The sequence below is a fragment of the Pseudorasbora parva genome, chromosome 15 (assembly GCF_024679245.1).
Source record: "Pseudorasbora parva isolate DD20220531a chromosome 15, ASM2467924v1, whole genome shotgun sequence".
In the NCBI taxonomy this organism is placed as follows: Eukaryota; Metazoa; Chordata; class Actinopteri; order Cypriniformes; family Gobionidae; genus Pseudorasbora; species Pseudorasbora parva.
Genome location: NC_090186.1, coordinates 2,682,395 through 2,704,697, shown reverse-complemented (window position 1 = coordinate 2,704,697; position 22,303 = coordinate 2,682,395). Strand labels below are relative to the sequence as shown.

The 22,303-nt window shown below is 45.1% G+C and overlaps 24 non-coding genes across 24 annotated transcripts; 6 read left to right on the top strand and 18 right to left on the bottom strand.

The window, feature by feature from the left end:
• Positions 1 to 262: 262 nt before the first annotated feature.
• Positions 263 to 378, bottom strand: LOC137042240 (U5 spliceosomal RNA). Its single transcript, XR_010898350.1, has one exon. It is a non-coding gene; the product is annotated as a U5 spliceosomal RNA (small nuclear RNA).
• An 807-nt stretch (positions 379 to 1,185) lies between these two features.
• Positions 1,186 to 1,301, bottom strand: LOC137042152 (U5 spliceosomal RNA). The gene has a single exon (XR_010898267.1). It is a non-coding gene; the product is annotated as a U5 spliceosomal RNA (small nuclear RNA).
• An 804-nt stretch (positions 1,302 to 2,105) lies between these two features.
• On the bottom strand, positions 2,106 to 2,221 carry LOC137042150 (U5 spliceosomal RNA). Its single transcript, XR_010898266.1, has one exon. It is a non-coding gene; the product is annotated as a U5 spliceosomal RNA (small nuclear RNA).
• An 806-nt stretch (positions 2,222 to 3,027) lies between these two features.
• LOC137042149 (U5 spliceosomal RNA) lies at positions 3,028 to 3,143 on the bottom strand. Its single transcript, XR_010898265.1, has one exon. It is a non-coding gene; the product is annotated as a U5 spliceosomal RNA (small nuclear RNA).
• An 804-nt stretch (positions 3,144 to 3,947) lies between these two features.
• LOC137042236 (U5 spliceosomal RNA) lies at positions 3,948 to 4,063 on the bottom strand. Its single transcript, XR_010898347.1, has one exon. It is a non-coding gene; the product is annotated as a U5 spliceosomal RNA (small nuclear RNA).
• An 806-nt stretch (positions 4,064 to 4,869) lies between these two features.
• Positions 4,870 to 4,985, bottom strand: LOC137042251 (U5 spliceosomal RNA). Its single transcript, XR_010898361.1, has one exon. It is a non-coding gene; the product is annotated as a U5 spliceosomal RNA (small nuclear RNA).
• A 451-nt stretch (positions 4,986 to 5,436) lies between these two features.
• Positions 5,437 to 5,508, top strand: trnad-guc (transfer RNA aspartic acid (anticodon GUC)). Its single transcript has one exon. It is a non-coding gene; the product is annotated as a tRNA-Asp (tRNA).
• Positions 5,509 to 5,789: 281 nt separating this feature from the next.
• On the bottom strand, positions 5,790 to 5,905 carry LOC137042148 (U5 spliceosomal RNA). Its single transcript, XR_010898264.1, has one exon. It is a non-coding gene; the product is annotated as a U5 spliceosomal RNA (small nuclear RNA).
• Positions 5,906 to 6,356: 451 nt separating this feature from the next.
• On the top strand, positions 6,357 to 6,428 carry trnad-guc (transfer RNA aspartic acid (anticodon GUC)). The gene has a single exon. It is a non-coding gene; the product is annotated as a tRNA-Asp (tRNA).
• A 281-nt stretch (positions 6,429 to 6,709) lies between these two features.
• Positions 6,710 to 6,825, bottom strand: LOC137042227 (U5 spliceosomal RNA). The gene has a single exon (XR_010898338.1). It is a non-coding gene; the product is annotated as a U5 spliceosomal RNA (small nuclear RNA).
• A 451-nt stretch (positions 6,826 to 7,276) lies between these two features.
• trnad-guc (transfer RNA aspartic acid (anticodon GUC)) lies at positions 7,277 to 7,348 on the top strand. Its single transcript has one exon. It is a non-coding gene; the product is annotated as a tRNA-Asp (tRNA).
• A 281-nt stretch (positions 7,349 to 7,629) lies between these two features.
• On the bottom strand, positions 7,630 to 7,745 carry LOC137042147 (U5 spliceosomal RNA). The gene has a single exon (XR_010898263.1). It is a non-coding gene; the product is annotated as a U5 spliceosomal RNA (small nuclear RNA).
• An 805-nt stretch (positions 7,746 to 8,550) lies between these two features.
• Positions 8,551 to 8,666, bottom strand: LOC137042146 (U5 spliceosomal RNA). The gene has a single exon (XR_010898262.1). It is a non-coding gene; the product is annotated as a U5 spliceosomal RNA (small nuclear RNA).
• An 803-nt stretch (positions 8,667 to 9,469) lies between these two features.
• LOC137042145 (U5 spliceosomal RNA) lies at positions 9,470 to 9,585 on the bottom strand. The gene has a single exon (XR_010898261.1). It is a non-coding gene; the product is annotated as a U5 spliceosomal RNA (small nuclear RNA).
• An 807-nt stretch (positions 9,586 to 10,392) lies between these two features.
• Positions 10,393 to 10,508, bottom strand: LOC137042144 (U5 spliceosomal RNA). The gene has a single exon (XR_010898260.1). It is a non-coding gene; the product is annotated as a U5 spliceosomal RNA (small nuclear RNA).
• A 451-nt stretch (positions 10,509 to 10,959) lies between these two features.
• Positions 10,960 to 11,031, top strand: trnad-guc (transfer RNA aspartic acid (anticodon GUC)). The gene has a single exon. It is a non-coding gene; the product is annotated as a tRNA-Asp (tRNA).
• A 281-nt stretch (positions 11,032 to 11,312) lies between these two features.
• On the bottom strand, positions 11,313 to 11,428 carry LOC137042235 (U5 spliceosomal RNA). Its single transcript, XR_010898346.1, has one exon. It is a non-coding gene; the product is annotated as a U5 spliceosomal RNA (small nuclear RNA).
• A 451-nt stretch (positions 11,429 to 11,879) lies between these two features.
• trnad-guc (transfer RNA aspartic acid (anticodon GUC)) lies at positions 11,880 to 11,951 on the top strand. Its single transcript has one exon. It is a non-coding gene; the product is annotated as a tRNA-Asp (tRNA).
• A 283-nt stretch (positions 11,952 to 12,234) lies between these two features.
• On the bottom strand, positions 12,235 to 12,350 carry LOC137042234 (U5 spliceosomal RNA). The gene has a single exon (XR_010898345.1). It is a non-coding gene; the product is annotated as a U5 spliceosomal RNA (small nuclear RNA).
• Positions 12,351 to 13,156: 806 nt separating this feature from the next.
• LOC137042250 (U5 spliceosomal RNA) lies at positions 13,157 to 13,272 on the bottom strand. Its single transcript, XR_010898360.1, has one exon. It is a non-coding gene; the product is annotated as a U5 spliceosomal RNA (small nuclear RNA).
• Positions 13,273 to 14,076: 804 nt separating this feature from the next.
• Positions 14,077 to 14,192, bottom strand: LOC137042143 (U5 spliceosomal RNA). The gene has a single exon (XR_010898259.1). It is a non-coding gene; the product is annotated as a U5 spliceosomal RNA (small nuclear RNA).
• Positions 14,193 to 14,643: 451 nt separating this feature from the next.
• trnad-guc (transfer RNA aspartic acid (anticodon GUC)) lies at positions 14,644 to 14,715 on the top strand. The gene has a single exon. It is a non-coding gene; the product is annotated as a tRNA-Asp (tRNA).
• A 281-nt stretch (positions 14,716 to 14,996) lies between these two features.
• Positions 14,997 to 15,112, bottom strand: LOC137042142 (U5 spliceosomal RNA). The gene has a single exon (XR_010898258.1). It is a non-coding gene; the product is annotated as a U5 spliceosomal RNA (small nuclear RNA).
• Positions 15,113 to 15,917: 805 nt separating this feature from the next.
• LOC137042141 (U5 spliceosomal RNA) lies at positions 15,918 to 16,033 on the bottom strand. The gene has a single exon (XR_010898257.1). It is a non-coding gene; the product is annotated as a U5 spliceosomal RNA (small nuclear RNA).
• Positions 16,034 to 22,303: the final 6,270 nt, after the last annotated feature.

Below are 22,303 nucleotides of genomic sequence, written 5' to 3'. Positions count from 1 at the left end.
CAAACACCTTGCATAAGCTCAGGCTTTACAGTCAACCCGCCGTTCAAGACTCGCCTGATGATGATCAGCTGACTGCGCAATGGGCTTGTAAAAGGTGTTTTTATGCATATTTGGCCTGGGTTTGTGTTGCATTTCCACTGTTCTGACCAGCAGGGGCCACCAGCGCGTGGCACCTCAAAGCAGTGATTCGTTCGGCCAAGCATTCGGTTCAGTTGACCCCAAAGATTCCAATAAAATGCTCTGTTTTTGAACAAATACATGTGGTTCTGCTGTGAGCAGAGCATCCAAAAATAGCAAAAACTCGCAAATGTTCCCCTCCACGGAAATCTTTAGTAAAAGGCGAAAGATTTATGCGTGAATGAAGAGAAACTCGAGTTGTACCCCTGAGATGTTGGGCCAATGGGCTCCCACCAACATGCCACAATGCTCAGCAAGGGTAACGTCTGGTGCTGGATCCTGCCACCCTGCTTTTTTCTTTTTTAAATCATCGAGCCATTTCCATTGGAAGGAGCAAATGTAATAAGAATCCGCCCCATCACCAGATGACCGCAAACCCTGCCTAAGACGAATGTCGCTGAGGCCGATAGTACGTTGAAGACCAATGGTAGTATTCGCACGAGATTTTTTTATGAACTTCCTGGAAGCGAAATGAAAAACCCTTCATCTCCTTCCATTGCGGGTTGATTCCTCCACAGGACAGGGTAAGCTCCTCTCCTGCCCCCTTGGCCAAAATAAAAGGGTTAAATAATGACTCCCATAATGGAAAGCATACCCAGTATTTAGCGACTTCTCAACGGTTGCGCATGCAAAACAGTGTCTGCAAGACTCAGTCTTCGTTAGTATAGTGGACAGTATCTCCGCCTGTCACGCGGAAGACCGGGGTTCGATTCCCCGACGGGGAGGTTTCTTCTTTATGACGGCCAAACACCTTGCATAAGCTCAGGCTTTACAGTCAACCCCCGCCGTTCAAGACTCGCCTGATGATGATCAGCTGACTGCGCAATGGGCTTGTAAAAGGTGTTTTTATGCATATTTGGCCTGGGTTTGTGTTGCATTTCCACTGTTCTGACCAGCAGGGGCCACCAGCGCGTGGCACCTCAAAGCAGTGATTCGTTCGGCCAAGCGTTCGGTTCAGTTGATCCCAAAGATTCCAATAAAATGCTCTGTTTTTGAACAAATACATGTGGCTCTGCTGTGAGCAGAGCATCCAAAAATAGCAAAAACTCGCAAATGTTCCCCTCCACGGAAATCTTTAGTAAAAGGCGAAAGATTTATGCGTGAATGAAGAGAAACTCGAGTTGTACCCCTGAGATGTTGGGCCAATGGGCTCCCACCAACATGCCACAATGCTCAGCAAGGGTAACGTCTGGTGCTGGATCCTGCCACCCTGCTTTTTTCTTTTTTAAATCATCGAGCCATTTCCATTGGAAGGAGCAAATGTAATAAGAATCCGCCCCATCACCAGATGACCGCAAACCCTGCCTAAGACGATGTCACTGAGGCCGATAGTACGTTGAAGACCAATGGTAGTATTCGCACGAGATTTTTTTATGAACTTCCTGGAAGCGAAATGAAAAACCCTTCATCTCCTTCCATTGCGGGTTGATTCCTCCACAGGACAGGGTAAGCTCCTCTCCTGCCCCCTTGGCCAAAATAAAAGGGTTAAATAATGACTCCCATAATGGAAAGCATACCCAGTATTTAGCGACTTCTCAACGGTTGCGCATGCAAAACTGTGTCTACAAGACTCAGTCCTTGTTAGTATAGTGGACAGTATCTCCGCCTGTCACGCGGAAGACCGGGGTTCGATTTCCCGACGGGGAGGTTTCTTCTTTATGACGGCAAAACACCTTGCATAAGCTCAGGCTTTACAGTCAACCCCCCGTTCAAGACTCGCCTGATGATGATCAGCTGACTGCGCAATGGGCTTGTAAAAGGTGTTTTTATGCATATTTGGCCTGGGTTTGTGTTGCATTTCCACTGTTCTGACCAGCAGGGGCCACCAGCGCGTGGCACCTCAAAGCAGTGATTCGTTCGGCCAAGCGTTCTGTTCAGTTGACCCCAAAGATTCCAATAAAATGCTCTGTTTTTGAACAAATACATGTGGCTCTGCTGTGAGCAGAGCATCCAAAAATAGCAAAAACTCGCAAATGTTCCCCTCCACGGAAATCTTTAGTAAAAGGCGAAAGATTTATGCGTGAATGAAGAGAAACTCGAGTTGTACCCCTGAGATGTTGGGCCAATGGGCTCCCACCAACATGCCACAATGCTCAGCAAGGGTAACGTCTGGTGCTGGATCCTGCCACCCTGCTTTTTTCTTTTTTAAATCATCGAGCCATTTCCATTGGAAGGAGCAAATGTAATAAGAATCCGCCCCATCACCAGATGACCGCAAACCCTGCGTAAGACGATGTCACTGAGGCCGATAGTACGTTGAAGACCAATGGTAGTATTCGCACAAGATTTTTTTATGAACTTCCTGGAAGCGAAATGAAAAACCCTTCATCTCCTTCCATTGCGGGTTGATTCCTCCACAGGACAGGGTAAGCTCCTCTCCTGCCCCCTTGGCCAAAATAAAAGGGTTAAATAATGACTCCCATAATGGAAAGCATACCCAGTAGTTAGCGACTTCTCAACGGTTGCGCATGCAAAACAGTGTCTGCAAGACTCAGTCCTCGTTAGTATAGTGGACAGTATCTCCGCCTGTCACGCGGAAGACCGGGGTTCGATTCCCTGACGGGGAGGTTTCTTCTTTATGACGGCCAAACACCTTGCATAAGCTCAGGCTTTACAGTCAACCCCCGCCGTTCAAGACTCGCCTGATGATGATCAGCTGACTGCGCAATGGGCTTGTAAAAGGTGTTTTTATGCATATTTGGCCTGGGTTTGTGTTGCATTTCCACTGTTCTGACCAGCAGGGGCCACCAGCGCGTGGCACCTCAAAGCAGTGATTCGTTCAGCCAAGCGTTCGGTTCAGTTGATCCCAAAGATTCCAATAAAATGCTCTGTTTTTGAACAAATACATGTGGCTCTGCTGTGAGCAGAGCATCCAAAAATAGCAAAAACTCGCAAATGTTCCCCTCCACGGAAATCTTTAGTAAAAGGCGAAAGATTTATGCGTGAATGAAGAGAAACTCGAGTTGTACCCCAGAGATGTTGGGCCAATGGGCTCCCACCAACATGCCACAATGCTCAGCAAGGGTAACGTCTGGTGCTGGATCCTGCCACCCTGCTTTTTTCTTTTTTAAATCATCGAGCCATTTCCATTGGAAGGAGCAAATGTAATAAGAATCCGCCCCATCACCAGATGACCGCAAACCCTGCCTAAGACGATGTCACTGAGGCCGATAGTACGTTGAAGACCAATGGTAGTATTCGCACGAGATTTTTTTATGAACTTCCTGGAAGCGAAATGAAAAACCCTTCATCTCCTTCCATTGCGGGTTGATTCCTCCACAGGACAGGGTAAGCTCCTCTCCTGCCCCCTTGGCCAAAATAAAAGGGTTAAATAATGACTCCCATAATGGAAAGCATACCCAGTAGTTAGCGACTTCTCAACGGTTGCGCATGCAAAACAGTGTCTGCAAGACTCAGTCCTCGTTAGAATAGTGGACAGTATCTCCGCCTGTCACGCGGAAGACCGGGGTTCGATTCCCCGACGGGGAGGTTTCTTCTTTATGACGGCCAAACACCTTGCATAAGCTCAGGCTTTACAGTCAACCCCCCGTTCAAGACTCGCCTGATGATGATCAGCTGACTGCGCAATGGGCTTGTAAAAGGTGTTTTTATGCATATTTGGCCTGGGTTTGTGTTGCATTTCCACTGTTCTGACCAGCAGGGGCCACCAGCGCGTGGCACTTCAAAGCAGTGATTCGTTCGGCCAAGCGTTCAGTTCAGTTGACCCCAACGCTTCCAAAAAAATGCTCTTTTTTTGAACAAATACATGTGGCTCTGCTGTGAGCAGAGCATCCAAAAATAGCAAAAACTCGCAAATGTTCCCCTCCACGGAAATCTTTAGTAAAAGGCGAAAGATTTATGCGTGAATGAAAAGAAACTCGAGTTGTACCCCTGAGATGTTGGGCCAATGGGCTCCCACCAACATGCCACAATGCTCAGCAAGGGTAACGTCTGGTGCTGGATCCTGCCACCCTGCTTTTTTCTTTTTTAAATCATCGAGCTATTTCCATTGGAAGGAGCAAATGTAATAAGAATCCGCCCCATCACCAGATGACCGCAAACCATGCCTAAGACGATGTCACTGAGGCCGATAGTACGTTGAAGACCAATGGTAGTATTCGCACGAGATTTTTTTATGAACTTCCTGGAAGCGAAATGAAAAACCCTTCATCTCCTTCCATTGCGGGTTGATTCCTCCACAGGACAGGGTAAGCTCCTCTCCTGCCCCCTTGGCCAAAATAAAAGGGTTAAATAATGACTCCCATAATGGAAAGCATACCCAGTATTTAGCGACTTCTCAACGGTTGCGCATGCAAAACAGTGTCTGCAAGACTCAGTCCTCGTTAGTATAGTGGACAGTATCTCCGCCTGTCACACGGAAGACCGGGGTTCGATTCCCCGACGGGGAGGTTTCTTCTTTATGACGGCAAAACACCTTGCATAAGCTCAGGCTTTACAGTCAACCCCCGCCGTTCAAGACTCGCCTGATGATGATCAGCTGACTGCGCAATGGGCTTGTAAAAGGTGTTTTTATGCATATTTGGCCTGGGTTTGTGTTGCATTTCCACTGTTCTGACCAGCAGGGGCCACCAGCGCGTGGCACCTCAAAGCAGTGATTCGTTCGGCCAAGCGTTCGGTTCAGTTGATCCCAAAGATTCCAATAAAATGCTCTGTTTTTGAACAAATACATGTGGCTCTGCTGTGAGCAGAGCATCCAAAAATAGCAAAAACTCGCAAATGTTCCCCTCCACGGAAATCTTTAGTAAAAGGCTAAAGATTTATGCGTGAATGAAGAGAAACTCGAGTTGTACCCCTGAGATGTTGGGCCAATGGGCTCCCACCAACATGCCACAATGCTCAGCAAGGGTAACGTCTGGTGCTGGATCCTGCCACCCTGCTTTTTTCTTTTTTAAATCATCGAGCCATTTCCATTGGAAGGAGCAAATGTAATAAGAATCCGCCCCATCACCAGATGACCGCAAACCCTGCGTAAGACGATGTCACTGAGGCCGATAGTACGTTGAAGACCAATGGTAGTATTCGCACGAGATTTTTTTATGAACTTCCTGGAAGCGAAATGAAAAACCCTTCATCTCCTTCCATTGCGGGTTGATTCCTCCACAGGACAGGGTAAGCTCCTCTCCTGCCCCCTTGGCCAAAATAAAAGGGTTAAATAATGACTCCCATAATGGAAAGCATACCCAGTATTTAGCGACTTCTCAACGGTTGCGCATGCAAAACAGTGTCTGCAAGACTCAGTCCTCGTTAGTATAGTGGACAGTATCTCCGCCTGTCACGCGGAAGACCGGGGTTCGATTCCCCGACGGGGAGGTTTCTTCTTTATGACGGCAAAACACCTTGCATAAGCTCAGGCTTTACAGTCAACCCGCCGTTCAAGACTCGCCTGATGATGATCAGCTGACTGCGCAATGGGCTTGTAAAAGGTGTTTTTATGCATATTTGGCCTGGGTTTGTGTTGCATTTCCACTGTTCTGACCAGCAGGGGCCACCAGCGCGTGGCACCTCAAAGCAGTGATTCGTTCGGCCAAGCGTTCGGTTCAGTTGACCCCAAAGATTCCAATAAAATGCTCTGTTTTTGAACAAATACATGTGGCTCTGCTGTGAGCAGAGCATCCAAAAATAGCAAAAACTCGCAAATGTTCCCCTCCACGGAAATCTTTAGTAAAAGGCGAAAGATTTATGCGTGAATGAAGAGAAACTCGAGTTGTACCCCTGAGATGTTGGGCCAATGGGCTCCCACCAACATGCCACAATGCTCAGCAAGGGTAACGTCTGGTGCTGGATCCTGCCACCCTGCTTTTTTCTTTTTTAAATCATCGAGCCATTTCCATTGGAAGGAGCAAATGTAATAAGAATCCGCCCCATCACCAGATGACCGCAAACCCTGCCTAAGACGATGTCACTGAGGCCGATAGTACGTTGAAGACCAATGGTAGTATTCGCACAAGATTTTTTTATGAACTTCCTGGAAGCGAAATGAAAAACCCTTCATCTCCTTCCATTGCGGGTTGATTCCTCCACAGGACAGGGTAAGCTCCTCTCCTGCCCCCTTGGCCAAAATAAAAGGGTTAAATAATGACTCCCATAATGGAAAGCATACCCAGTAGTTAGCGACTTCTCAACGGTTGCGCATGCAAAACAGTGTCTGCAAGAGTCAGTCCTCGTTAGTATAGTGGACAGTATCTCCGCCTGTCACGCGGAAGACCGGGGTTCGATTCCCCGACGGGGAGGTTTCTTCTTTATGACGGCCAAACACCTTGCATAAGCTCAGGCTTTACAGTCAACCCGCCGTTCAAGACTCGCCTGATGATGATCAGCTGACTGCGCAATGGGCTTGTAAAAGGTGTTTTTATGCATATTTGGCCTGGGTTTGTGTTGCATTTCCACTGTTCTGACCAGCAGGGGCCACCAGCGCGTGGCACCTCAAAGCAGTGATTCGTTCGGCCAAGCGTTCGGTTCAGTTGACCCCAAAGATTCCAATAAAATGCTCTGTCTTTGAACAAATACATGTGGCTCTGCTGTGAGCAGAGCATCCAAAAATAACAAAAACTCGCAAATGTTCCCCTCCACGGAAATCTTTAGTAAAAGGCGAAAGATTTATGCGTGAATGAAGTGAAACTCGAGTTGTAGCCCTGAGATGTTGGGCCAATGGGCTCCCACCAACATGCCACAATGCTCAGCAAGGGTAACGTCTGGTGCTGGATCCTGCCACCCTGCTTTTTTCTTTTTTAAATCATCGAGCCATTTCCATTGGAAGGAGCAAATGTAATAAGAATCCGCCCCATCACCAGATGACCGCAAACCCTGCCTAAGACGATGTCACTGAGGCCGATAGTACGTTGAAGACCAATGGTAGTATTCGCACAAGATTTTTTTATGAACTTCCTGGAAGCGAAATGAAAAACCCTTCATCTCCTTCCATTGCGGGTTGATTCCTCCACAGGACAGGGTAAGCTCCTCTCCTGCCCCCTTGGCCAAAATAAAAGGGTTAAATAATGACTCCCATAATGGAAAGCATACCCAGTAGTTAGCGACTTCTCAACGGTTGCGCATGCAAAACAGTGTCTGCAAGACTCAGTCCTCGTTAGTATAGTGGACAGTATCTCCGCCTGTCACGCGGAAGACCGGGGTTCGATTCCCCGACGGGGAGGTTTCTTCTTTATGACGGCCAAACACCTTGCATAAGCTCAGGCTTTACAGTCAACCCGCCGTTCAAGACTCGCCTGATGATGATCAGCTGACTGCGCAATGGGCTTGTAAAAGGTGTTTTTATGCATATTTGGCCTGGGTTTGTGTTGCATTTCCACTGTTCTGACCAGCAGGGGCCACCAGCGCGTGGCACCTCAAAGCAGTGATTCGTTCGGCCAAGCGTTCGGTTCAGTTGACCCCAAAGATTCCAATAAAATGCTCTGTTTTTGAACAAATACATGTGGCTCTGCTGTGAGCAGAGCATCCAAAAATAGCAAAAACTCGCAAATGTTCCCCTCCACGGAAATCTTTAGTAAAAGGCGAAAGATTTATGCGTGAATGAAGAGAAACTCGAGTTGTACCCCTGAGATGTTGGGCCAGTGGGCTCCCACCAACATGCCACAATGCTCAGCAAGGGTAACGTCTGGTGCTGGATCCTGCCACCCAGCTTTTTTCTTTTTTAAATCATCGAGCCATTTCCATTGGAAGGAGCAAATGTAATAAGAATCCGCCCCATCACCAGATGACCGCAAACCCTGCCTAAGACGATGTCACTGAGGCCGATAGTACGTTGAAGACCAATGGTAGTATTCGCACGAGATTTTTTTATGAACTTCCTGGAAGCGAAATGAAAAACCCTTCATCTCCTTCCATTGCGGGTTGATTCCTCCACAGGACAGGGTAAGCTCCTCTCCTGCCCCCTTGGCCAAAATAAAAGGGTTAAATAATGACTCCCATAATGAAAAAGCATACCCAGTATTTAGCGACTTCTCAACGGTTGCGCATGCAAAACAGTGTCTGCAAGACTCAGTCCTCGTTAGTATAGTGGACAGTATCTCCGCCTGTCACGCGGAAGACCGGGGTTCGATTCCCTGACGGGGAGGTTTCTTCTTTATGACGGCCAAACACCTTGCATAAGCTCAGGCTTTACAGTCAACCCGCCGTTCAAGACTCGCCTGATGATGATCAGCTGACTGCGCAATGGGCTTGTAAAAGGTGTTTTTATGCATATTTGGCCTGGGTTTGTGTTGCATTTCCACTGTTCTGACCAGCAGGGGCCACCAGCGCGTGGCACCTCAAAGCAGTGATTCGTTCGGCCAAGCGTTCTGTTCAGTTGACCCCAAAGATTCCAATAAAATGCTCTGTTTTTGAACAAATACATGTGGCTCTGCTGTGAGCAGAGCATCCAAAAATAGCAAAAACTCGCAAATGTTCCCCTCCACGGAAATCTTTAGTAAAAGGCGAAAGATTTATGCGTGAATGAAGAGAAACTCGAGTTGTACCCCTGAGATGTTGGGCCAATGGGCTCCCACCAACATGCCACAATGCTCAGCAAGGGTAACGTCTGGTGCTGGATCCTGCCACCCTGCTTTTTTCTTTTTTAAATCATCGAGCCATTTCCATTGGAAGGAGCAAATGTAATAAGAATCCGCCCCATCACCAGATGACCGCAAACCCTGCCTAAGACGATGTCACTGAGGCCGATAGTACGTTGAAGACCAATGGTAGTATTCGCACGAGATTTTTTTATGAACTTCCTAAAAGCGAAATGAAAAACCCTTCATCTCCTTCCATTGCGGGTTGATTCCTCCACAGGACAGGGTAAGCTCCTCTCCTGACCCCTTGGCCAAAATAAAAGGGTTAAATAATGACTCCCATAATGGAAAGCATACCCAGTAGTTAGCGACTTCTCAACGGTTGCGCATGCAAAACAGTGTCTGCAAGACTCAGTCCTCGTTAGTATAGTGGACAGTATCTCCGCCTGTCACGCGGAGACCGGGGTTCGATTCCCCGACGGGGAGGTTTCTTCTTTATGACGGCCAAACACCTTGCATAAGCTCAGGCTTTACAGTCAACCCGCCGTTCAAGACTCGCCTGATGATGATCAGCTGACTGCGCAATGGGCTTGTAAAACGTGTTTTTATGCATATTTGGCCTGGGTTTGTGTTGCATTTCCACTGTTCTGACCAGCAGGGGCCACCAGCGCGTGGCACCTCAGAGCAGTGATTCGTTCGGCCAAGCGTTCTGTTCAGTTGACCCCAAAGATTCCAATAAAATGCTCTGTTTTTGAACAAATACATGTGGCTCTGCTGTGAGCAGAGCATCCAAAAATAGCAAAAACTCGCAAATGTTCCCCTCCACGGAAATCTTTAGTAAAAGGCGAAAGATTTATGCGTGAATGAAGAGAAACTCGAGTTGTACACCTGAGATGTTGGGCCAATGGGCTCCCACCAACATGCCACAATGCTCAGCAAGGGTAACGTCTGGTGCTGGATCCTGCCACCCTGCTTTTTTCTGTTTTAAATCATCGAGCCATTTCCATTGGAAGGAGCAAATGTAATAAGAATCCGCCCCATCACCAGATGACCGCAAACCCTGCCTAAGACGAATGTCGCTGAGGCCGATAGTACGTTGAAGACCAATGGTAGTATTCGCACGAGATTTTTTTATGAACTTCCTGGAAGCGAAATGAAAAACCCTTCATCTCCTTCCATTGCGGGTTGATTCCTCCACAGGACAGGGTAAGCTCCTCTCCTGCCCCCTTGGCCAAAATAAAAGGGTTAAATAATGACTCCCATAATGGAAAGCATACCCAGTATTTAGCGACTTCTCAACGGTTGCGCATGCAAAACAGTGTCTGCAAGACTCAGTCTTCGTTAGTATAGTGGACAGTATCTCCGCCTGTCACGCGGAAGACCGGGGTTCGATTCCCCGACGGGGAGGTTTCTTCTTTATGACGGCCAAACACCTTGCATAAGCTCAGGCTTTACAGTCAACCCCCGCCGTTCAAGACTCGCCTGATGATGATCAGCTGACTGCGCAATGGGCTTGTAAAAGGTGTTTTTATGCATATTTGGCCTGGGTTTGTGTTGCATTTCCACTGTTCTGACCAGCAGGGGCCACCAGCGCGTGGCACCTCAAAGCAGTGATTCGTTCGGCCAAGCGTTCGGTTCAGTTGATCCCAAAGATTCCAATAAAATGCTCTGTTTTTGAACAAATACATGTGGCTCTGCTGTGAGCAGAGCATCCAAAAATAGCAAAAACTCGCAAATGTTCCCCTCCACGGAAATCTTTAGTAAAAGGCGAAAGATTTATGCGTGAATGAAGAGAAACTCGAGTTGTACCCCTGAGATGTTGGGCCAATGGGCTCCCACCAACATGCCACAATGCTCAGCAAGGGTAACGTCTGGTGCTGGATCCTGCCACCCTGCTTTTTTCTTTTTTAAATCATCGAGCCATTTCCATTGGAAGGAGCAAATGTAATAAGAATCCGCCCCATCACCAGATGACCGCAAACCCTGCCTAAGACGATGTCACTGAGGCCGATAGTACGTTGAAGACCAATGGTAGTATTCGCACAAGATTTTTTTATGAACTTCCTGGAAGCGAAATGAAAAACCCTTCATCTCCTTCCATTGCGGGTTGATTCCTCCACAGGACAGGGTAAGCTCCTCTCCTGCCCCCTTGGCCAAAATAAAAGGGTTAAATAATGACTCCCATAATGGAAAGCATACCCAGTATTTAGCGACTTCTCAACGGTTGCGCATGCAAAACAGTGTCTGCAAGACTCAGTCCTCGTTAGTATAGTGGACAGTATCTCCGCCTGTCACGCGGAAGACCGGGGTTCGATTCCCCGACGGGGAGGTTTCTTCTTTATGACGGCCAAACACCTTGCATAAGCTCAGGCTTTACAGTCAACCCCCCGTTCAAGACTCGCCTGATGATGATCAGCTGACTGCGCAATGGGCTTGTAAAAGGTGTTTTTATGCATATTTGGCCTGGGTTTGTGTTGCATTTCCACTGTTCTGACCAGCAGGGGCCACCAGCGCGTGGCACTTCAAAGCAGTGATTCGTTCGGCCAAGCGTTCAGTTCAGTTGACCCCAACGCTTCCAAAAAAATGCTCTGTTTTTGAACAAATACACGTGGCTCTGCTGTGAGCAGAGCATCCAAAAATAGCAAAAACTCGCAAATGTTCCCCTCCACGGAAATCTTTAGTAAAAGGCGAAAGATTTATGCGTGAATGAAAAGAAACTCGAGTTGTACCCCTGAGATGTTGGGCCAATGGGCTCCCACCAACATGCCACAATGCTCAGCAAGGGTAACGTCTGGTGCTGGATCCTGCCACCCTGCTTTTTTCTTTTTTAAATCATCGAGCCATTTCCATTGGAAGGAGCAAATGTAATAAGAATCCGCCCCATCACCAGATGACCGCAAACCATGCCTAAGACGATGTCACTGAGGCCGATAGTACGTTGAAGACCAATGGTAGTATTCGCACGAGATTTTTTTATGAACTTCCTGGAAGCGAAATGAAAAACCCTTCATCTCCTTCCATTGCGGGTTGATTCCTCCACAGGACAGGGTAAGCTCCTCTCCTGCCCCCTTGGCCAAAATAAAAGGGTTAAATAATGACTCCCATAATGGAAAGCATACCCAGTATTTAGCGACTTCTCAACGGTTGCGCATGCAAAACAGTGTCTGCAAGACTCAGTCCTCGTTAGTATAGTGGACAGTATCTCCGCCTGTCACGCGGAAGACCGGGGTTCGATTCCCCGACGGGGAGGTTTCTTCTTTATGACGGCAAAACACCTTGCATAAGCTCAGGCTTTACAGTCAACCCCCGCCGTTCAAGACTCGCCTGATGATGATCAGCTGACTGCGCAATGGGCTTGTAAAAGGTGTTTTTATGCATATTTGGCCTGGGTTTGTGTTGCATTTCCACTGTTCTGACCAGCAGGGGCCACCAGCGCGTGGCACTTCAAAGCAGTGATTCGTTCGGCCAAGCGATCAGTTCAGGTGACCCCAACGCTTCCAAAAAAATGCTCTGTTTTTGAACAAATACACGTGGCTCTGCTGTGAGCAGAGCATCCAAAAATAGCAAAAACTCGCAAATGTTCCCCTCCACGGAAATCTTTAGTAAAAGGCGAAAGATTTATGCGTGAATGAAAAGAAACTCGAGTTGTACCCCTGAGATGTTGGGCCAATGGGCTCCCACCAACATGCCACAATGCTCAGCAAGGGTAACGTCTGGTGCTGGATCCTGCCACCCTGCTTTTTTCTTTTTTAAATCATCGAGCCATTTCCATTGGAAGGAGCAAATGTAATAAGAATCCGCCCCATCACCAGATGACCGCAAACCATGCCTAAGACGATGTCACTGAGGCCGATAGTACGTTGAAGACCAATGGTAGTATTCGCACGAGATTTTTTTATGAACTTCCTGGAAGCGAAATGAAAAACCCTTCATCTCCTTCCATTGCGGGTTGATTCCTCCACAGGACAGGGTAAGCTCCTCTCCTGCCCCCTTGGCCAAAATAAAAGGGTTAAATAATGACTCCCATAATGGAAAGCATACCCAGTATTTAGCGACTTCTCAACGGTTGCGCATGCAAAACAGTGTCTGCAAGACTCAGTCCTCGTTAGTATAGTGGACAGTATCTCCGCCTGTCATGCGGAAGACCGGGGTTCGATTCCCCGACGGGGAGGTTTCTTCTTTATGACGGCAAAACACCTTGCATAAGCTCAGGCTTTACAGTCAACCCCCGCCGTTCAAGACTCGCCTGATGATGATCAGCTGACTGCGCAATGGGCTTGTAAAAGGTGTTTTTATGCATATTTGGCCTGGGTTTGTGTTGCATTTCCACTGTTCTGACCAGCAGGGGCCACCAGCGCGTGGCACCTCAAAGCAGTGATTCGTTCGGCCAAGCGTTCGGTTCAGTTGATCCCAAAGATTCCAATAAAATGCTCTGTTTTTGAACAAATACATGTGGCTCTGCTGTGAGCAGAGCATCCAAAAATAGCAAAAACTCGCAAATGTTCCCCTCCACGGAAATCTTTAGTAAAAGGCTAAAGATTTATGCGTGAATGAAGAGAAACTCGAGTTGTACCCCTGAGATGTTGGGCCAATGGGCTCCCACCAACATGCCACAATGCTCAGCAAGGGTAACGTCTGGTGCTGGATCCTGCCACCCTGCTTTTTTCTTTTTTAAATCATCGAGCCATTTCCATTGGAAGGAGCAAATGTAATAAGAATCCGCCCCATCACCAGATGACCGCAAACCCTGCGTAAGACGATGTCACTGAGGCCGATAGTACGTTGAAGACCAATGGTAGTATTCGCACGAGATTTTTTTATGAACTTCCTAAAAGCGAAATGAAAAACCCTTCATCTCCTTCCATTGCGGGTTGATTCCTCCACAGGACAGGGTAAGCTCCTCTCCTGCCCCCTTGGCCAAAATAAAAGGGTTAAATAATGACTCCCATAATGGAAAGCATACCCAGTAGTTAGCGACTTCTCAACGGTTGCGCATGCAAAACAGTGTCTGCAAGACTCAGTCCTCGTTAGTATAGTGGACAGTATCTCCGCCTGTCACGCGGAAGACCGGGGTTCGATTCCCCGACGGAGAGGTTTCTTCTTTATGACGGCCAAACACCTTGCATAAGCTCAGGCTTTACAGTCAACCCACCGTTCAAGACTCGCCTGATGATGATCAGCTGACTGCGCAATGGGCTTGTAAAAGGTGTTTTTATGCATATTTGGCCTTGGTTTGTGTTGCATTTCCACTGTTCTGACCAGCAGGGGCCACCAGCGCGTGGCACTTCAAAGCAGTGATTCGTTCGGCCAAGCGTTCAGTTCAGTTGACCCCAACGCTTCCAAAAAAATGCTCTGTTTTTGAACAAATACACGTGGCTCTGCTGTGAGCAGAGCATCCAAAAATAGCAAAAACTCGCAAATGTTCCCCTCCACGGAAATCTTTAGTAAAAGGCGAAAGATTTATGCGTGAATGAAGAGAAACTCGAGTTGTACCCCTGAGATGTTGGGCCAATGGGCTCCCACCAACATGCCACAATGCTCAGCAAGGGTAACGTCTGGTGCTGGATCCTGCCACCCTGCTTTTTTCTTTTTTAAATCATCGAGCCATTTCCATTGGAAGGAGCAAATGTAATAAGAATCCGCCCCATCACCAGATGACCGCAAACCATGCCTAAGACGATGTCACTGAGGCCGATAGTACGTTGAAGACCAATGGTAGTATTCGCACGAGATTTTTTTATGAACTTCCTGGAAGCGAAATGAAAAACCCTTCATCTCCTTCCATTGCGGGTTGATTCCTCCACAGGACAGGGTAAGCTCCTCTCCTGCCCCCTTGGCCAAAATAAAAGGGTTAAATAATGACTCCCATAATGGAAAGCATACCCAGTATTTAGCGACTTCTCAACGGTTGCGCATGCAAAACAGTGTCTGCAAGACTCAGTCCTCGTTAGTATAGTGGACAGTATCTCCGCCTGTCACGCGGAAGACCGGGGTTCGATTCCCCGACGGGGAGGTTTCTTCTTTATGACGGCAAAACACCTTGCATAAGCTCAGGCTTTACAGTCAACCCGCCGTTCAAGACTCGCCTGATGATGATCAGCTGACTGCGCAATGGGCTTGTAAAAGGTGTTTTTATGCATATTTGGCCTGGGTTTGTGTTGCATTTCCACTGTTCTGACCAGCAGGGGCCACCAGCGCGTGGCACCTCAAAGCAGTGATTCGTTCGGCCAAGCGTTCGGTTCAGTTGACCCCAAAGATTCCAATAAAATGCTCTGTTTTTGAACAAATACATGTGGCTCTGCTGTGAGCAGAGCATCCAAAAATAGCAAAAACTCGCAAATGTTCCCCTCCACGGAAATCTTTAGTAAAAGGCGAAAGATTTATGCGTGAATGAAGAGAAACTCGAGTTGTACCCCTGAGATGTTGGGCCAATGGGCTCCCACCAACATGCCACAATGCTCAGCAAGGGTAACGTCTGGTGCTGGATCCTGCCACCCTGCTTTTTTCTTTTTTAAATCATCGAGCCATTTCCATTGGAAGGAGTAAATGTAATAAGAATCCGCCCCATCACCAGATGACCGCAAACCCTGCCTAAGACGATGTCACTGAGGCCGATAGTACGTTGAAGACCAATGGTAGTATTCGCACAAGATTTTTTTATGAACTTCCTAAAAGCGAAATGAAAAACCCTTCATCTCCTTCCATTGCGGGTTGATTCCTCCACAGGACAGGGTAAGCTCCTCTCCTGCCCCCTTGGCCAAAATAAAAGGGTTAAATAATGACTCCCATAATGAAAAAGCATACCCAGTATTTAGCGACTTCTCAACGGTTGCGCATGCAAAACAGTGTCTGCAAGACTCAGTCCTCGTTAGTATAGTGGACAGTATCTCCGCCTGTCACGCGTAAGACCGGGGTTCGATTCCCCGACGGGGAGGTTTCTTCTTTATGACGGCCAAACACCTTGCATAAGCTCAGGCTTTACAGTCAACCCGCCGTTCAAGACTCGCCTGATGATGATCAGCTGACTGCGCAATGGGCTTGTAAAAGGTGTTTTTATGCATATTTGGCCTGGGTTTGTGTTGCATTTCCACTGTTCTGACCAGCAGGGGCCACCAGCGCGTGGCACCTCAAAGCAGTGATTCGTTCGGCCAAGCGTTCTGTTCAGTTGACCCCAAAGATTCCAATAAAATGCTCTGTTTTTGAACAAATACATGTGGCTCTGCTGTGAGCAGAGCATCCAAAAATAGCAAAAACTCGCAAATGTTCCCCTCCACGGAAATCTTTAGTAAAAGGCGAAAGATTTATGCGTGAATGAAGAGAAACTCGAGTTGTACCCCTGAGATGTTGGGCCAATGGGCTCCCACCAACATGCCACAATGCTCAGCAAGGGTAACGTCTGGTGCTGGATCCTGCCACCCTGCTTTTTTCTTTTTTAAATCATCGAGCCATTTCCATTGGAAGGAGTAAATGTAATTAAAGCTGCGAGCAGCGATGACGGGCCCAAGCCGGGGGCACCGCCACCCCGGTGGCATCAGCTTAACTGTGCGCAGCAGGCCAATAGGCATTTAATATGGGAAAAAATAAAAGGACTATGTCAAAGTCATTTGAATTCACCTCATTAACTGCAGCAACTGGTGCTGCTATGACCAGGAACCACAACAGTCACATCTCTGAGATCAATTACATTTTATTCATTAATTTTATGTCAGATGATGTCAAATGTCAATTTCAAAATGAGTGCAGAATACTGTCCAAATGCTGAAGTTGTATTATCCTTACACTTCTCTTAAAAATAAATTAAGCCAAATCACAGAGACCGCAACAATGATTTTAATATCAGTGTCAGGTAAGAGTAATATGCGTGCATATAATTTATGGAAGTTTATAATAAACAGCCACTTTTATAAAATCATGTGAAATTTAATTTTTTAATCCATTTGAATTTTATCAATAAATAATTAGTTTAAAGAGGTGTCATACATGATCTTTGCAAACACAGCACATGACCTTCTTTAAAGCCAATGTTATAGAAAACAATTAAAAGTATTAGGATATCACTTTCAATTATGTGCAAATGTATTTTTTGCAGCTCAAAATATTGTAAGTTCAGAAGACCAGTATTTTATATATATAATACATTTTTTTAAACTTATTTTTCACAATAAAGTGATAGATATTGCTGATAGCAATTATGATATGAAAGGGTTAAATTATGAAAAAACAAGAGACAAGGTGACACAGACAGAGTGAGAGAGACCCCCTCCACACACACACACACACACACACACACACACACACACACACACACACACACACATGTTGTGTTTCCATGTTTTATGGGGACTTTCCATAGGCGTAATGGATTTCATACTGAACAAACTGTATTTTCTATCCCCTTACACTGCCCCTGCCCCTAAACCTACCCATCACAGGAAACATTCTGCATTTTTACTTTCTCCAAAAAACTCCTTTTGTGTGATTTATAAGATGTTTTCCTCATGGGGACCTAAAAATGTCCCCACAAGGACAAGGATTTCGGATATTGCCATCTTTGTGGGGACATTTTGTCCCCATAACGTAGGGATTACCAGGCCACACACACACACACACACACACACAAACAACCCAAACAGAGTGAAACTCAGAGAGGGAGAGTGAGTGGGGAGGGGAACGACAGACAGAGAGACAGAGTCTAATTCCGAAAGAAACAAGATTTGAAACAAACAAAAAAATAATATTCTAAACAGTGGGAGAAAGTTTTTTTTTTTTTCTTCACTGTCTGGAAACACTGTTTTGCAATAACAATAGTTTTATCTTCAAAACGGTGTTCTCAAGGACATATCCAACCTGGTTCATAACTAAGGCTATACTCCCACCTTCTTGTTATTCTCTATCAATTGCTCTCATTTTCGTCCACAAATAAAAGGCATTAATCTGCTTATTTTTAGGTTACACAAACTTCATTGTTTGAAAAGGAAACTCAAATGTGTTTTTTCTATTGTTACAAATTAACTGGTTCTATAATTTTATTGTAACCCAGAATAATATATTTTTTTATCCTTTAATGCTTGCCAAAGCACACAGCAATGAGCTAATCTTTCCACAATCAAAATGAAGCTGGCACCATCCCCCTCCAAACACACACACACACACACACACACACACACACACACACACACACACACACACACACACACACACACACACATAGAGTGATCCTGAGAGAGGGAGAGTGAGGGGGGAGGGGAATGACAGACACAAAATCTAAACAGTGAGAGAACATTGTTTTTATTTCACTGTCTGAAAACACTGTTTTTCAATAACAACAATAGTTTAATCTTCAAAACAGTGTTCCCTTGGACATATCCAACCTGGTTACTAAATAAGGCTACACTTCCACCTTCTGGTTATTCTATATGCCGGTAGCTCATTGGTTCTCATTTTTGTCCTTAAACAAAAGGCATTAATCTTCTCATTTTTTAAGTTACACACACTACTTTTTTTTTTTTTTTTAAAGACAATTAAATGGGTTTTTTCTTTTGTTAGTAATGTTTTTTTATATTTATATTTTTTATTAATAATTATTTGTATTAACACAATTATTTAACTAATTATATAAAACAATATTGTCAATGCCCTACAAATAAACTGGTTTTATACATTCATTTTTTTATTCAAACCCAGAATAATTTTTTTTATCCTTGAATGCAGGCCAGAGCACAGCATTGAGAGGTAATCTTTTTAGACAGAAGAGTGGCTCTCACACACACACACACACACACACACACACACACACACACACACACACACACACACACACACACACACACACACACACACACACACACACACACACACTGTAGAAATCAGTGACACGTGTCCCCATGAGTCTGTGTGCATTCAGGTTGAAGTCCCCACCAGGCTAGAAAAAAGAACACACACACACGCTCGCACGCACGCACACACGAACACACACACACAGTAGTAATGCTGAAGTATGCTGCAGGCAACTCTTATCAGTTAAGCCCATCCACCATCCCCCATCCACAACACACACACACCCACCCACAAACACACACACATACACACACACTCATGTCTGGTTCACTATCTTTCTGGGGACTCATAGATGTAATGGTTTTTATGCTGTACAAACCATATATTCTGTCATCCTACACTGCTCCTGCCCCCAAACCTACCCATCACACAAAACTTTCTTCAAAAGAACTCATTCTGTCTGATTTATAAGCTTTTGTACCCATTGGGAAGTCCCAATGAGTCTGTGTGCATTCAGGTTTAAGTCCCCACCAGGTTAGAAAACCATTCACACACCCAGAGAGGCAAGGTTTTTTGCTTGAAAACTTATACAATATTGCCCTCTACTGGTCATTTAAGGGAGAGCATAAGTGTTGAAAAAACAGAAAAAAAAAACAGAAAAACAGCCAGTGTGATATATAGAATAACCAGCAGGTGGGAGTATAGCCTTATTTATGAACCAGGCACTTGTGTGCTTATTTTGTGTTTTTTAGGCTTTTGCTACGGGAACACCGTTTGAGATATCCAATAACCGTTCACATTTTAGCATCTTCTGTATATTTACTTCATGTTGTCCGAGTTTGGAGGAGATTGAATGAATCGCTTTTGAGGAGAAGGTAAAAACTCAGAGCTCGCTTTCCACTTTGTGTTATCTTCCAACCAAATTATCTGACTTCCTGTTGGTCAGAGCTAATGACTGTAAATTAGAAAGTTGTCCGGCTCGAAAAGTACTATATATATACCGAGTTTGGTGAATGTAGATAAAACTAACCCTCCTCTTTGGACAAAAGTGACACTTCCTGCTGCCAGTTGGTGGCGCTATAACTTTGACTCACAAAAGTCATATCCATGTGATCGGCCTCTTACAACGAACACACAGCTGAAGTTTAATCAAAATGAATTAATGTATGCAGAAGTTATTACACACTTCCTGTTTCCCTTTTCTCGCCATAAATTCGTCTCTTCGCCACGGCCAAACCGTTTGAGATATCAAAAAGTTGCTCGCAATTTAGCATCCTCAGTGTCTTGACTTCATGCTGACCGAGTTTGGTGCTGATCGGGTGAATCGTCTAGGAGGAGTATCGCAAATTCCACAGCATGCGTTTTCCGAACAACCCATAATAGCTCACTTCCTGTTGTGCTGACGCATGACTTAGAGCACGAAAGTTGTTCGGCCCGATGAGCTCTATATGTGTACCGAGTTTCATATGTGTACGTGCAAGTGTGTTTGATTTATAGACCCCGTTTTCAGACCCCACTTTAGGGGGCGCTGTCGAGCCCCCCTGCCACGCCCGGGTCCCAGCCTCAGCCCGGCCCTGATGGCCGCGCATACTGATGCGTGTGCAAAGTTTCAAGAGTTTTCGAGCATGGGAAGGGCCCCAAAAATGCCCAAATAGTCGCGTAAAAAAATAATAATAAACGAGCAGCGATGACGGGCCCAAGCCGGTGGCACCGCCACCCCGGTGGCATCAGCTTAACTGTGCACAGCAGGCCAATAGGCATTTAATATGGGAAAAAATAAATAAAGGGACTATGTCAAAGTCAATTGAATTCACCTCATTAACTGCAGCAACTGGTGCTGCTATGACCAGGAACCACAACACTCACATCTCTGAGATCAATTACATTTTATTCATTAATTTTATGTCAGATGATGTCAAATGTCAATTTCAAATGAGTGCAGAATACTGTCCAAATGCTGAAGTTGTATTATCCTTACACTTCTCTTTAAAATAAATTAAGCCAAATCACAGAGACCGCAACAATGATTTTAATATCAGTGTCAGGTAAGAGTAATATGCGTGCATAAAATTTATGGAATTATTTTATCATTAAATAATTAGTTTAAAGAGGTGTCATACGTGATCTTTGCAAACACAGCACATGACCTTTAAAGCCCATGTTATAGAAAACAATTAAAAGTATTGGGACATCACTTTCAATTATGTGCAAATATATTTTTTGCAGCTCAAAATTTTGTAAGTTCAGAAGACCAGTATTTAATTAAAGATATAATATATGTTTTTGTTTTTTACTTATTTTTCACAATAAAGTGATAGATATTTGTGATAGCCTATGATATGAAAGGGTTAAATTATGAAAACACAAGAGAAAAGGTGACACACACACAGAGTGAGAGAGACCCCCTCCACACACACACACACACACACACACACACACACACACACACACACACACACACACACACACACACACACACACACACACACACACACACACACACACATAGTGATCCTAAGAGAGGGAGAGGGAGGGGGAGGGGGAGGGGGAATGACAGACACAAAATCTAAACAGTGAGAGAACATTGTTTTTATTTCACTGTCTGAAAACACTGTTTTGCAATAACAACAATAGTTTTATCTTCAAAACAGTGTTCCCTAGGACATATCCAACCTGGTTACTAAATAAGGCTACACTTCCAACTTCTGGTTATTCTATATACCGGTAGCTCATTGGTTATCATTTTTGTCCTTAAACATTAATCTTCTCATTTTTAAGTTACACACACCAATTACTTTTTGTTGAAAAAGACAATTAAATGTGTTTTTTCCTTTGTTAGTAATTTTTTAAAAATATTTATATGTTTAATAATTATTTGTATTAACACAATTATTTAACTAATTATATAAAACAATATTGTCAATGCCCTACAAATAAACTGGTTTTATACATTTATTTTTTTATTCAAACCCAGAATAATATGTTTTATCCTTTAATGCAGGCCAAAGCACAGCATTGAGAGGTAATCTTTTTAGCGCACACGCACACACACACACACACACACACACACACACACACACACACACACACACACACACACACACACACACACACACACACATAGTGATCCTGAGAGAGGGAAAGGGGGGTAATTTTTTTTATATTTATATTTTTTTAATTATAATTATTTGTATTAACACAATTATTTAACTAATTATATAAAACAATATTGTCAATGCCCTACAAATAAACCGGTTTTATACATTTATTTTTTTATTCAAACCCAGAATAATATGTTTAATCCTTTAATGCAGGCCAAAGCATTGAGAGATAATCTTTTTAGACAGAAAAGTGTCTCTCTCTCTCTCTCTCTCTCTCTCTCTCTCTCTCTCTCTCTCTCTCTCTCTCTCTCTCTCTCACACACACACACACACACACACACACACACACACACACACACACACACACACACACACACACACACACACACACACACAGTAGTAATGCTGAAGTATGCTGCAGGCAACTCAAATCAGCTCAGCCCATCCCCCATTCCCCCATCCACAACACATACACACAGCCACACACACACACACACACACACACACACACACACACACACACACACACACACACACACACACACACACACACACACACACACACACACACTCATATCTGGTTCACTATCTTTCTGGGGACTCACCATAGACGTAATGGTTTTTATGCTGTACAAGCCATATATTCTGTCCTCCTACACTGCTCCTACCCCTAAACCTACCCATCACACAACTTTCTGCATTTTCACCTTTTCAAAAGTACTC